Raw genomic sequence first — 13,809 nt, 5'->3', positions numbered from 1 at the left:
AGATGCTGCACCCTTCTGAGCCTCACTTGAATTGCTGACCCACAGAAACTGTGAGATAATAAATATTTGTTGTTTTAAGCTGCAAATTTTTAGGGTAACCTGTTACATATTAATAGATTAGTAATACACTGACCCAGACTAGAAATGCTCTGCCATCCATCTCACCCATCCCAGAAAATCACAGAATCATGGGTTACATATTGTTTTAAGCCACTAAGTTTTGGGTGGCTTGTTACCCAGAAAAAGGTAACTAATACACTTACTATTTACTGAATTTCCTTCTCCACTATTCATCTCCAATAGATAACCAATACTAATCGACTACTATGAACACTTTCATGTTTTAATCTGTGCTCTTAATTATATATAGACATGTGTATGTTACCATGCTTATAGTCAGAGAGAAGCTATATAAAAATTGGTTTTTTCTTGATTTTCAAATATGGGGTCATGTCATACAACTATCTTTGCATCTTGCTTTATTACCCAACAATAACTATTTTGTGTTTTTTTTTTATTTTTTTTAATGTTTTATTTATTTCTAGGAGAGAGAGAGAGAGACAGCATGAGCAGGGGAGGGTCAGAGAGAGAGGGAGTTACAGACTCTGAAACAGGCTCCAGGCTCTGAGCTGGCAGTCAGCACAGAGCCCGACGCGGGGCTCGAACCCATGAACCGTGAGATCATGACCTAAGCGAAAGTCGGACGCTTAACCGACTAAGCCACCCAGGCGCCCCAACAATAACTATTTTGAATGGTTGCATGATAGTTCATAGGGATGGATATGCAATAATTTATTTAACCTTTTTCTTATTAAGATTTATATACATGTCACATTTGGCTAAGATCAAGTGAAGATTTATACACATACACACACACACACCCTGTTATTCAACCTTTTGTCACTAGGAACAATGCTGTTAAAAATACTGAGTTAATTTGCATAGTGGTTAGGTAGATGGGCTCAGGAACCTGTCTGCTAGGGCTTTAATCCTGGCTCTACTAGTTACTGGCTGTGTTACCTTAGGCAGGTTAGTTAACCTTTTTGTCCTATTTTCTTCAGCTGTAAAGGATGTTCACACTAGTACCTATCTTTTTTAAAAAAATGTTTTTATTTACTTTTGAGAGAGAGCAAGGGAGCACGAGTGGGGGAGGGGCAGAGAGAGAGGGAGACACAGAATCTGAAGCAGGATCCAGGCTCTGAGCTATCAGCACAGAGCCTGACACGGGGCTCGAACTCACAGACCATGAGATCATGACCTGAGCTGAAGTCAGACGCTTAACCGGCTGAGCCACCCAGGTACCTCCACACTAGTACCTATCTTAAAGATTTGACATGAAAAGTGTATTAGCTTCCTAGGGCTGGTATACCAAATTGAGTGGCTTAAAACAACAGAAATTGCTTGGTCTTACAATTATGGAGGCCAGAAGTCTGAAATCAGGGTGTCAGCAGGGACATGTTCCCTCTGAAATCCCTAGGAAAGGAACTGTTCCATGCCTGTCTCCTACTTTCTGGTAGCTTCGGCCATTCCTTGGCATTAGATACATTACTCTAATCATATGGCTATTTTCTCCCTGTGTATCTTCACACTGCATTCCCTTTGTATGTCTGTCTCTGTGTCTAATCTTCTTGTAAGGACACAGTCATATTGAATTAAGCCCACTCTAATGGCTTCATGTTAACTTGGTCACTTCTATAAAGACTCTTTTTCCAAACAAGTTTACATTTTGAGGTGCTTGGGGTCAGAACTTGGACATATCTTTCTGGGGAGACATGATTACCCATAACAAGAAGTTAATGCACTTACCTGTCTAAAGCACTTAGAACTATGCATAGAAAATTCTTGATGTATATTAGATATACCCCACTTCCTGTACCTGCTCAGGTCCCCCTGTAATTCTCTGTGCTTGTGCAGGATATGAGAGCTTATCTGTGGTACCTTAGTCTCATCCAGTTACCTAAAGAAAATATACTGGGTAACTAGAAGAGTAGGCCTCAGACCAAGGTTTGTTTGTTTGTTTGTTTGTTTAAATAGTTTATTGTCAAGTTTCAGACCAAGGTTTTTGCTACCAACATTTGAGGACCAGGTCAAGAGGGATTCATCTATAGAGAATAATGGAAAGGAACAGCCAGAGAGGTAAAAACATACCAGGTGAGCAAGGGGCTGACAGAAGACAGTGTTGGAAACACTGTGGAAGCAGTGCTTCAGTGGGGGGAATTGTCCAGAATGAAGGTCAACTCATGAGGATGGAAAACAGGTTCTTGACATTTGTGACAAGGAGGTCATTTCTAAAACTTTGATGAGTGTTATTTTAGAAGTGGATTTAACTAAAGGAAAAAACTGAGCAAACCTGAAGGAATTTCTGAACTTGGGTAATGTTACTTCACCACAAACTTTTTTGGTAGAAAAATAATTAGGTCATTGGGCTGTACTACTCTATTGTTGTCTGGGTTATACTGAGAAATGTGTTTTCAAGAATCCCATGTGACTCCAGATTACAATTGGCCAGAAGTAAAAATTGCACGAGATTTGGGAGGTCAAAGTGAAGGAATAATCATTACTCCACAAGCTTGAGATTAGATACAGTAGAGGACAGATACAGAGGTACCCAGAAAGTTTTAATTTTTCCTCACTCTCTTCCATTCTATATTTTATCCTTCTTTGTATCTCCCAGAACTACTGACCACCAGTGCTGCCAGGTCTACCAGATGCTTGCCTGAGGCCCCCACAAAGGCAACAGCTTTTCATAGACTTCTCGTTAAGCTCTCCCTTGACAGCCTCTCTTTGGCAGTTGGATGTGCCTGGCTTCTCAGATGTTCCTGCAAGCTCTAACTTACTGACCCATGCCAGCATTTCAAAAGGACTGGCTTAGTGACTTCTCTAATCTTCCAATTCCCCTTTCCATATCTTTACTTTCCCAGCTACTCTCATAATTGTGTATGGTCGAAATCATATTTTTTTAAAAACCTCCTTATTCCATAATAATTATGGTGAATCCACTCCCTGATTGAACCCTGATTGCTAAGTTACTTCCTTTTCCTGAAAACTTCGTGAATGTTGCTCTTCTAAAATTGGGTGATGCCATTGAGAAGTCTTAGACTAATCTGCTCTCTTTTTTTCTTGTACCTTTCAGCCATACAATTCTTTTTTATGCTTGAAGTTAATGAATGATCTTTAGAAGCATGTGACTTAGTCTTGATTTTTGTGAATTAATTTTAGTTACAAAGAGCTGTTTTATTCATGATTCACGCCTTTCATTTCAGTGAAGTTTTATTTTACTTAACTTTTTTTCTGATCCATTATTTCTCTTCTTCAAGGACATCAATTATGCTTATATAATGTGTCTTTGTCATCTTCTCCGTCCATTTCGTACCGGTCTACATTCATTTCATATCATTATTTGTTTTAGTTGTGACTGATTATCTCTAGCCTCCTGTTCAAAGATAGTTCTCCATGAATCTCTCATGTTTCTTATTGTCTGGACATTAACAGCCAGTGTGCTCAGATTTATTTATATTCCAGGACATTAAAGATAGAAAATGTCTTTCCCCCTGGAAAAATTCCCAGAAAAGATCTGCCTACATTCCAGTATGATAAAGATAATGCCTCTCTCTCTGAAGAGGAGGATGGGCAATAAAACAACATAGCAATATTGGTTTTTTCCCACATTTTAATTATGCAAATTTCCAGTCATGTAGAAATACTGAAAGAACAGTACAGTGAACACACATAACTTTTACTTAGATTCAACAATGTATATGTATATTTTTTTCTGGAAAGTTGATGGTAAGTTATAGACATAGAATTACATTTATAAATACTTGAGCATCCATTTCCTAAAAATAAGGACATTCTCCCACATAACTGGATTATCATTATCAACCTAATTCAGTAATATTTCATATCTAGTCTATTTTCATATTTCTTCCATTGTCCCCAAAATATATTTTACAGCTTTATTGAGGTATAATTAGCACACAGTAAATAGAATTTGACGAGTTTTGACATATACATGCACCTTTAAAGCCGTCATTACAATGACAAGGATGTCCCTTGTCATACAACTGTCCCTCCCCACACCCTTCCTCCATCCACAAGCAGCCACTGATCTGTGTTCAGTCATTATAGATTAGTTGCATTTTCTACAATTTTGTATGAATGGAGTCATACAAATGGCTTCTTTCATTTACCATAATCATTTTGTGATTTATTTGTGTTATTACATGTATTTATATCCATTTCTTTTTATTCCAAAGTGGTATTTCATAGTATAGCTATACCAAATTTGTTTATCCATTCATGTGTTGATTAAAATGTGTTGTTTCTAATTACAAATAAGTTACAATAAAACTGATATGAACATTTATGTACAAGTCTTTGTGTGGACATAGCTTTCATTTATCTTGTATAAATACCTGCGAATGAATAGTTTGGTCATATGGTGAGTGTATATTTAGCTTTTTAAGAAACTGCTAAACTGTTTTCCAAAGTGGTGTACCAATTTTGTATTCCAGCAGTATGTAAGTGTTCCATTTGCTTCATATCTTTGCCCTCATTGGGTATGATTATTCCTATTAATTTTAGCCATTTTAGTGGTGTGAAGTGGTATCTCACTGTGGTTTTAATGTACACTCTCCTAATAACTAATGCTATTGAGAATCTTGTGTTTGTTTGCCATCTATATATCATCTTGGTTGATGTTTCCCTGAAAATATTTTGCCCATTTTTAAATTGGGCTGTTTGTCTTATTGAATTTTAAGAGTCCTTTATGTATCCTAGATAATAAATCCTTTGTTAGATATATATTTTGCAAACATTTTCTCCCAGGTTTGCCTTTTCGTCTGAGTAACAGAAGAGCAANAATTTATACTTTTTTTTATAGCTCATGCTTTTTGAGTAATGGTTAAGAAATTTTTGCAGAACTCAAGGTCACTAAGATTTTATTTTATGCCTTCATCTAGGTGTGTTATAATATTGGCTCTTTTATTTATTTTTAAAGATTTTATTTTTAAGTTATCTCCATGTGGACCCAACTTGGGGCTCAAACTCACAACCCCAAGATCAAGAGTCACTCACTCTACCGACTGAGCCAGCCAGGCATCCCTATAATATTGGCTCTTTTAGTTCTGTGATCCATTTTGATTTAATTTTACATATGGTCTTACTTACGAAAAGATTTAAGTTCATTTTGTTTTGCATATGGATGTCCAATTGTTCTGGAACCATTTGTTGAAAAAAAGTCATTCTTGCTCCACTGAATTGCCTTGTCATCTCTATAAAAATGAGTTAGCAGTATTTCTTGAAGTACTTCAGTTCTGTTTTTCTCTTTGTCCATCTTAATGCGAGTACCACTACTGGTATTGCTGTATGTTCTGTATTATTATAGCATTACTGCTTACTGTAGCTTCCTAAGTCTGAAGTCAGGTGGTGTAAGTCCTCCAGCTTTACTTTTCTACAGTTGTTTGACTATTGTAGGTCTTTTGAGATTCCATATGAATTTTAGAATCAGTTTGTTGGTTACTATAAAATATTCTGCTTGAGTTNNCTGAGCTAATATTGCATGGCCCAAAGCCCCTAGCATAAATTATATTGTTAGTATAGACTGTCCAGCATGGCTCAAGCCTTCAGGTAAACAGAAGACACTGTTCTCTTATCAAACAAGACACTCCAAAGGCTTAAGGTTACCTCCTTTCTTTGGACAAGGTTAATCCTTTACTGTACAGTAAGCTTTTTCTGTTCCAGAATCCAATCCAGGATATCACATTCCTTTTAGATGTCATGTTTCCTCAGTCTCCTCCAGTCTGTGACAGCTTCTTGGTATTTCTTTGTCTGTCATGAGCTTGACACTTTTGAAGAGTATTCATGTATCTTGTTGGTTGTCCCTCAATTTATGTTTGTTTGTTTTATCATGAACAGATGAGGTTATATATTTGGCAGATGGATATCACAGAGATCATTGCCCTTTGCATTGCATTATTTCAGGGAACAAATGATATCAACATTACTTATTGCTTGGTTACTTTGTTATAGTGATATCTCCCAAGTTTCTCTGTTATAAAGTTTCTATTTTTCCTCTTTCCATAATCTTCATTAGAAATGAGTCAAAGCTCTCAGTACTAAAGGAGAAGGGGGATTAAGCTCCACTTCCTGGTTGGAAGGCTATCAAAGAGATTATGGTCATACATTAAAACCACCACAAAGGAATTATTTTGAGGTTATGCAAGTATCCTGTTTCTCCTTAAAGTTTTACCCAGTAATCTTAGCATTTATCAGTGGATCTTACCTTCAGCAATACTGCTGTCTTGTTTTAATAGTGATTTTCTGTTTCCCTCATTGCTTCTGCATTTATTAATTGAGATTCTTCTGTAAGAAAGACTTGCCCTTTCCATCTTCCATTTATTTACTTATTCATTCAATTATTTGTTTATATCAATATGAATGAATGGACATTTATTTCATTCTCTGTTATAATCCAATACTGCATTTTTTATTATGTGGCACAAATTGTTACAGGTTTGGCCATTGTTAGGTCTTTGAAGTTGGTTCCTGCACCCCTCTGACATGCCCTCATCCTTTCATTATAGAGGAGGGGCACTTCCTTATTCACTAGAACTATAGGATGGTCCAGGATCATCTTGAATTTTCCCTGTTCCAGATCTAGAATCAGCTATTAATTTCTCCAATGAGATCTGGTTCACTTGCTGGAAATTGGCATTAGAAACCAAACCCTTGGTATTAAGTGTGTTCATTGCTACTGGTGTATCGCTGCTAGTAGTGTCAAAGAGCAAGGAAATGCATACAGATAGTCTAACCTATGTACCCATACGTAATTATTTTTATTTCTTTAGCTGTATATATGTTTAAATAAACAAGTTTATACTGATATTTCTGACTCAAACCCAGTACCAAAGGGTTCCTTTAGCTTCTCCCCATTCTTGTTTATTTATACTTTTTTCTCTGACAGGAAAGAAAAACTGTTGACTCCATTTGTGTGAGACAATTTTAGTGTTCTCTATATTGTTCTCCATTCTCTATTCTGTTCCATTGATCTGTGTTTCTTATACGTTGTCAATACTACACTGTCATGATAACTGAGGCTGTACAGTGAATCTTAAAATTTAGTAATGCAAATACTCCAACTTTGTTTTAGTTTTCAGAATTGTTTTAGCTCCTTTATTTTTTTTCTTTTTCGAATTTGTATTTAAATTCTAGTTAGTTAACATATAGTGTAATATTGTTTTCAGGAATAGAATTTAGTGATTCATCACTTACATATAACACCCAGTGCTCAACAAGTGCCTTCCTTAATGCCCATCACCCATTTAGCCCATCCCCCACCCACATCCCTCCATCAACCCTCAGTTTATTCTCTATCATAAAGAGTCTCTTATGGTTTGTTTCCCTTTCATTTTTCCCCTTTCTATATGTTCATCTGTTTTGTTTCTTAAATTCCACATATGAGTGAAATCATATGGCATTTGTCCACTTAGCGTAATACACTCTAGATCCAGCCACATCATTACAAATAGCAATATTTCATTCTTTTTCAAGGCTGAGTAATAGATTGTAGAGTAGTTCTATTTTTAGTTTTTGAGGAGCCTCCATACTATTTTCCACAGTGGCTGCACTAGTTTGCATTCCCACCAACAGTGCACAAGGGTTCCTTTTTCTCTGCACCCTTGCGACACCTGTTGTTTCTTGTGTTGTTAATTTTAGCTATTCTGACAGGTGTGAGTTGGTATCTCATCATGATTTTGATTTATATTTCTCTGGTGATGAGTGATGTTGAGCAGCCTTTCATGTGTCTGTTAGTCATCTGGATGTCTTCTGTGGAAAAATACCTATTCATGTCTTCTGTCCATTAATTCACTGGATTATTTGTTTTTTGGGTGTTAAGTTTGATAAGTTCTTTATAGATTTTGGATACTAACCCTTTATCTGATATGTCTTTGTAAATATCTTCTCCCATTCTGCAGTCTTGCGCCTTTATTTTACCATATTAATTTTTGAATTAGTCTGTTGGTATCTAAAAAACAAAGGCCTGTTGGGAATTTAACTGGAATTACCTTGTATCTGTAGATCAAATTGGGGAGAATTNTGATATTGTATGTTTTATATTTTTAAATTTCAAATTCTTATTGTTCATAACTATTGTTTATATTATTATATAACTATTATATCCTATTGCATATAGGATATAATTGACTTTCATATATTGACAGGTATCCTGAGGCTTTACTAAACTCCCTACTTCTAGTTATAGATTTTTAAATTATCCCTATGTGGACAACAATGTGGCCNAGGTTTTGTGTAGATGCCATTTATTAAGTTAAGCAATTCCCATTATATTCCTAGTTTGTTTTGAACTTTTATAATAAGTGGATATTTAATTTCACATACTGCTTTCTCTGCATCTACTGAGATGATTATATGGCTTGACTTACTTAGTCTGTTAATATGGTGAATTAAAACGATTGATCTTTGGGGCGCCAGTGTGGCTCAGTCGGTTGAGAATCTGACTTCTGCTCAGGTCATGATCTCACANACAGCTCAGAGCCTGGAATCTACTTCGAATTCTGTGTCTCATTCTCTCTCTGCCCTTCCCTGACTTGTGCTCTGTCTCTCAAATAAGTGTAAAAATAAATAAAATTATTGATTTTCATGTCGAAACACCCTTGCACTCCTGGCATGAACCCTCATTGTTGTGATGTGTGAGATATATACATATGTATGTATGTATGTGTGTGTGTAATCTCTTTTACAAATATCCTGTATGTTTTCTACATATTTTAATAAATTTAAATAGATAAAATATATTTACATATTTATGTATAGTTAATATTTTAATGAAGACTTTTGTGTCATGTTCATGAGAGACATTGGTCTTCAGATTTCTTTTTCTGTCGTATCTTTTCTAATTTTAGCATTTGGATAATGCTGACCTAATAAAAATGAATTGGGAAGTGTCCCCTCCTTTTTTTCTGAAAAAAGTTATGTATTCTGAAATGTTGGCAAGGATGTGGAGAAATTGGAACTTAACACGCATTTCTTATGGGAATGTGAAATTGAACCACTTTGGCAGTTCCTCAATAAGTTAAGCATAGAATTACCATATGATTCATCTATTCTACTTAGAGGTATATACCCCAAATAGTTGAAAACATGTGTTCAAATAAAAACTTGTACACATATATTCATAGAGGAACTCTTCACAATAGCTGAAATAACCCAAGTGCCCTTCACCTGATGAGTAGATAAACAGAATGTAGTATATTCATACAATGCAGTATTATTCAGCCACAAAAAGGAATGAAGCATGGTTGTTTGCCACAACATAAACTTTGAAAACATTATGCTACATGAAAAAAGCCAGATGCAAAAGGCCACATATTGTGTGATTCCATTTATTTTTTTTTTAATTTATTTTGACAGAGAGAGCACAAACGGGAGGGGCAGAGAAAGAGGAGAGAGAAAATCCCAGGCCAGCTCAATTCTGCCAGCACAGAGCCCGATTCAGGGCCCAGTCTCACAAACTGTTGAATCATGACCTGAGCTGAGATCAAGAGTCAGTCACTTAATCAACTGAACCACCCAAGTGCCCCTGTATGCTTCCATTTAAAAGAAATATCCAGAATAGGCAAATCTGTAGAGACAGACAGTAATAATTGTTGCCGGGGGCTGGTGGGAGAGTGGGATGACAGGTGACTGCTTAATGGATAGGAGGTTTCCTTTTGAAGTGATGGAATTATTCTGGAACTAGATGGTGGTGACGGTTGCTCAACATTGTGAATATACTAAATGCCACCAAGTTGTACATTTTAAAATGGACAAAAAGATGAATTTTATGTTACATACATTTTACCACAAAAAGTGGATCATAGACCTAAATGTGAAACATAAAAATATAAAACGTCTAGAGGAAAACATTGAAGATGGAAGAAGAGCTTGTGATCTTGGGTTAGCAAAGATTTCTTAGCTATCACATGAAAAAGTACAGTCCATTAAAAAAAAATCAATAAATTGGGGGCACCTGGGTGCCTCAGTTGGTTAAGCAGCTGACTCTTGATTTCGGCTCAGGTCATGATCTCACAATTCATAAGTGTGAGCCCCGGGTCAGGCTGTGCGCTGACAGCGTGGAGCCTGCCTGGGATTCTCTCTCCCTCTCTTTCTGCCCCTCCGTTCCTTGTGCTCATCCTCTCTCTCTCAAAAATAAATAAACTTTTTTTTAAATCTATAAATTAGACTTCATTAAACAAAACAAAAACACTGTGCTTCTTGGAAGGATAAGAAGTCAAGGATGAGAAGAAAATAACTGGAAAACACANAATAGTTGAAAACATGTGTTCAAATAAAAACTTGTACACATATATTCATAGAGGAACTCTTCACAATAGCTGAAATAACCCAAGTGCCCTTCACCTGATGAGTAGATAAACAGAATGTAGTATATTCATACAATGCAGTATTATTCAGCCACAAAAAGGAATGAAGCATGGTTGTTTGCCACAACATAAACTTTGAAAACATTATGCTACATGAAAAAAGCCAGATGCAAAAGGCCACATATTGTGTGATTCCATTTATTTTTTTTTTAATTTATTTTGACAGAGAGAGCACAAACGGGAGGGGCAGAGAAAGAGGAGAGAGAAAATCCCAGGCCAGCTCAATTCTGCCAGCACAGAGCCCGATTCAGGGCCCAGTCTCACAAACTGTTGAATCATGACCTGAGCTGAGATCAAGAGTCAGTCACTTAATCAACTGAACCACCCAAGTGCCCCTGTATGCTTCCATTTAAAAGAAATATCCAGAATAGGCAAATCTGTAGAGACAGACAGTAATAATTGTTGCCGGGGGCTGGTGGGAGAGTGGGATGACAGGTGACTGCTTAATGGATAGGAGGTTTCCTTTTGAAGTGATGGAATTATTCTGGAACTAGATGGTGGTGACGGTTGCTCAACATTGTGAATATACTAAATGCCACCAAGTTGTACATTTTAAAATGGACAAAAAGATGAATTTTATGTTACATACATTTTACCACAAAAAGTGGATCATAGACCTAAATGTGAAACATAAAAATATAAAACGTCTAGAGGAAAACATTGAAGATGGAAGAAGAGCTTGTGATCTTGGGTTAGCAAAGATTTCTTAGCTATCACATGAAAAAGTACAGTCCATTAAAAAAAAATCAATAAATTGGGGGCACCTGGGTGCCTCAGTTGGTTAAGCAGCTGACTCTTGATTTCGGCTCAGGTCATGATCTCACAATTCATAAGTGTGAGCCCCGGGTCAGGCTGTGCGCTGACAGCGTGGAGCCTGCCTGGGATTCTCTCTCCCTCTCTTTCTGCCCCTCCGTTCCTTGTGCTCATCCTCTCTCTCTCAAAAATAAATAAACTTTTTTTTAAATCTATAAATTAGACTTCATTAAACAAAACAAAAACACTGTGCTTCTTGGAAGGATAAGAAGTCAAGGATGAGAAGAAAATAACTGGAAAACACATATCTGACTTGTATCCAGAATATATGTAAAAAAAAAAATACTCTCAAAAGTTTATAAGACTTTAAAACAAACAACCCATAAAAACAGGCAAAAGACTTGAGCAGACACTTCACCAAAAAAGGGCAAATAAGTGCCTGAAGATATGTTCATCATTATTTGTCATTAGGAAAATGCAAACTAAAACCGTAATGAAATACCCCTGCACACCTATTAAAATGGCTAAAACCAAAAACGCTGATAACAACAACTGCTTTGAAAAATGTGAACCAGGAGATGGAGGCAATATGGCGGAGAAGTAGGATGCTGCGTACATTTCACTCACCCCCATCTCCCAAGCACAGAAGGCCTGAAGCCATAGGACACTGAACCGCAGGAGTCTGGGAGGAAAAGTGACAGAGTCCACTAAGAAGACAACCTCATAGGTGCGTGAGTGCGAACTGGGGAAGATAAAAATGGGCCGGGACCCAGAGACATGGAGGGAGGGGAGGGAACCCCCTCTGCGGGGAGCCGAAAAGAGTCGAGGAGAAGAGAAAGAGCCGCTGAAACTGCGCATAGTACTGTCCCTAGAGAAAGGAAAAATCTCAGCTCAGGTCAGAAAGTGCTCTTATTTCTAGCTGTGGTGCTGACTTTGGGCTGAGTGCTGCAGTCCCAGGCGGCGCCAGGAGAAACTGCTTCACTGCTCTCCTGGCTTGGTCCCCGGCTGGGAAGCGTCCAGGCCTGCTGGATTATATTTCGATGGTATCAATAAAGTGCACAGACTAAGATCTGAAAACGAGGCGGGGCTTGGGGCATAGAACACTGCCCACGTTGGCTACACCCGCGGCACAGGGAGATCAACAGGTTAATTGTCTGATTCTTGATTTCAGCTCAGGCCATGATCTCACGGTTTGTAACATCGAGCCTCCTATCAGGCTCTGTGCTGAAAGTGAGGAGCTTGCTTGGGATTCTCTCTCCCTCTCTCTCTGCCCCTCCGTCGCTTGTGCATGCTCTCTCTCTCTCGCTCTCTCTCTCTCTCTCTCTCTCTCTCAAAATAAATAAAGGTTTAAAATGATAAAATATTTCAAAATAAATGGTTAAATAAAAGTGTATGAATGATCCTGATCAAAAAAGTAAAAGATGTAGAATTGTTGGTCCCATGGTAAGTATATGGTTAACTTTATAAGAAACCGTGACACTCTTTTCCAAGGTGATTATACCATTTCACACTCCCACCAGGAACTTATGGGAGTTCCAGCTGCTCCACATCTTCACCAACAGTAGGTATATCAATGTATGTTGTGGTAGTCAGCTTCCAAGATGGCCCTAATGATACCACCTTCCAGTATTTACTCCCTTGTGTAATCCACTCCCTCTGAGTGAGGCTAGACTATCAATTCACTTCTAATGAAGAGAATTCAGCAAAAGTGATGGAATGTCACTTCCAAGATTAAGTTATAAAAGATTGCAGCATCCATGTTGGGCACTCTATCTCGGATCACTTGTACTGGCAAAAGAAAAAGTCCATATTTTGAGCGGTCCTATGGAAAGACCCACCTGGTATGGCAACAGCTGAGGTCTTTAGTCCATCAGCTCACAAAGAACTGAGTCCCTCAGTCCAGCAGCCTTGTGAATGAGCTTAAAAGTGGATCCTTCAGACCCAGTCAATCCTTCAGATGACTATGTCCCCCAAGTGATATCCTGATTGCAACGTCCTGAGAGAGCTTGAGTCAGAGGCACCTAGCTATCCCATTTCCAGATTTTTGACCTACAGAAACTAACATAACAACTGTTTATTGTTTTAAGCTGCTGAATCATTGGTAATTTGTTACTCAGCTATAAATAACTAATACACATATCCAAACCACATTGAGGTATTATCCTTCACCTGTGGCATGGAGGGGGAAGGTTGGGGATGGAATGGGGACACAGGCACCCTCATACAGCGATATTATACGTATAAAATGAATATAGTACAGCTCTTATGGGGCTCATTTAGTACTTTAAAAAATGGGAAAACCATTTACCTTTGAGAAATTCCACTTCTGGGAATTTATCCTCGATATTTATGATGTAAAATATATGTTTATATACATATGCTTANAGATACCTGATAAAGGACTGTTATCCAAAATATACAAAGAACTCTTAAAACTCAGCAATAAGAAAACAAAGAACCCAATCTAAAAATGGGCAAAAGAGCTCTCTCCTCCTTTCCCCCTCCATGCATAGCATCCCTTACTATTAACATCCCTCATCAGAGTAGTACCTTTGTTAAAATTGACAAACCTACATTAACATCATCACCACATTGTTTATATTAGAGTTCACTC

Source organism: Crocuta crocuta, unplaced genomic scaffold, assembly GCF_008692635.1.
Source record: "Crocuta crocuta isolate KB4526 unplaced genomic scaffold, BGI_CrCroc_1.0 scaffold554, whole genome shotgun sequence".
In the NCBI taxonomy this organism is placed as follows: domain Eukaryota; kingdom Metazoa; phylum Chordata; class Mammalia; order Carnivora; family Hyaenidae; genus Crocuta; species Crocuta crocuta.
This window is presented reverse-complemented; position numbering follows the sequence as displayed.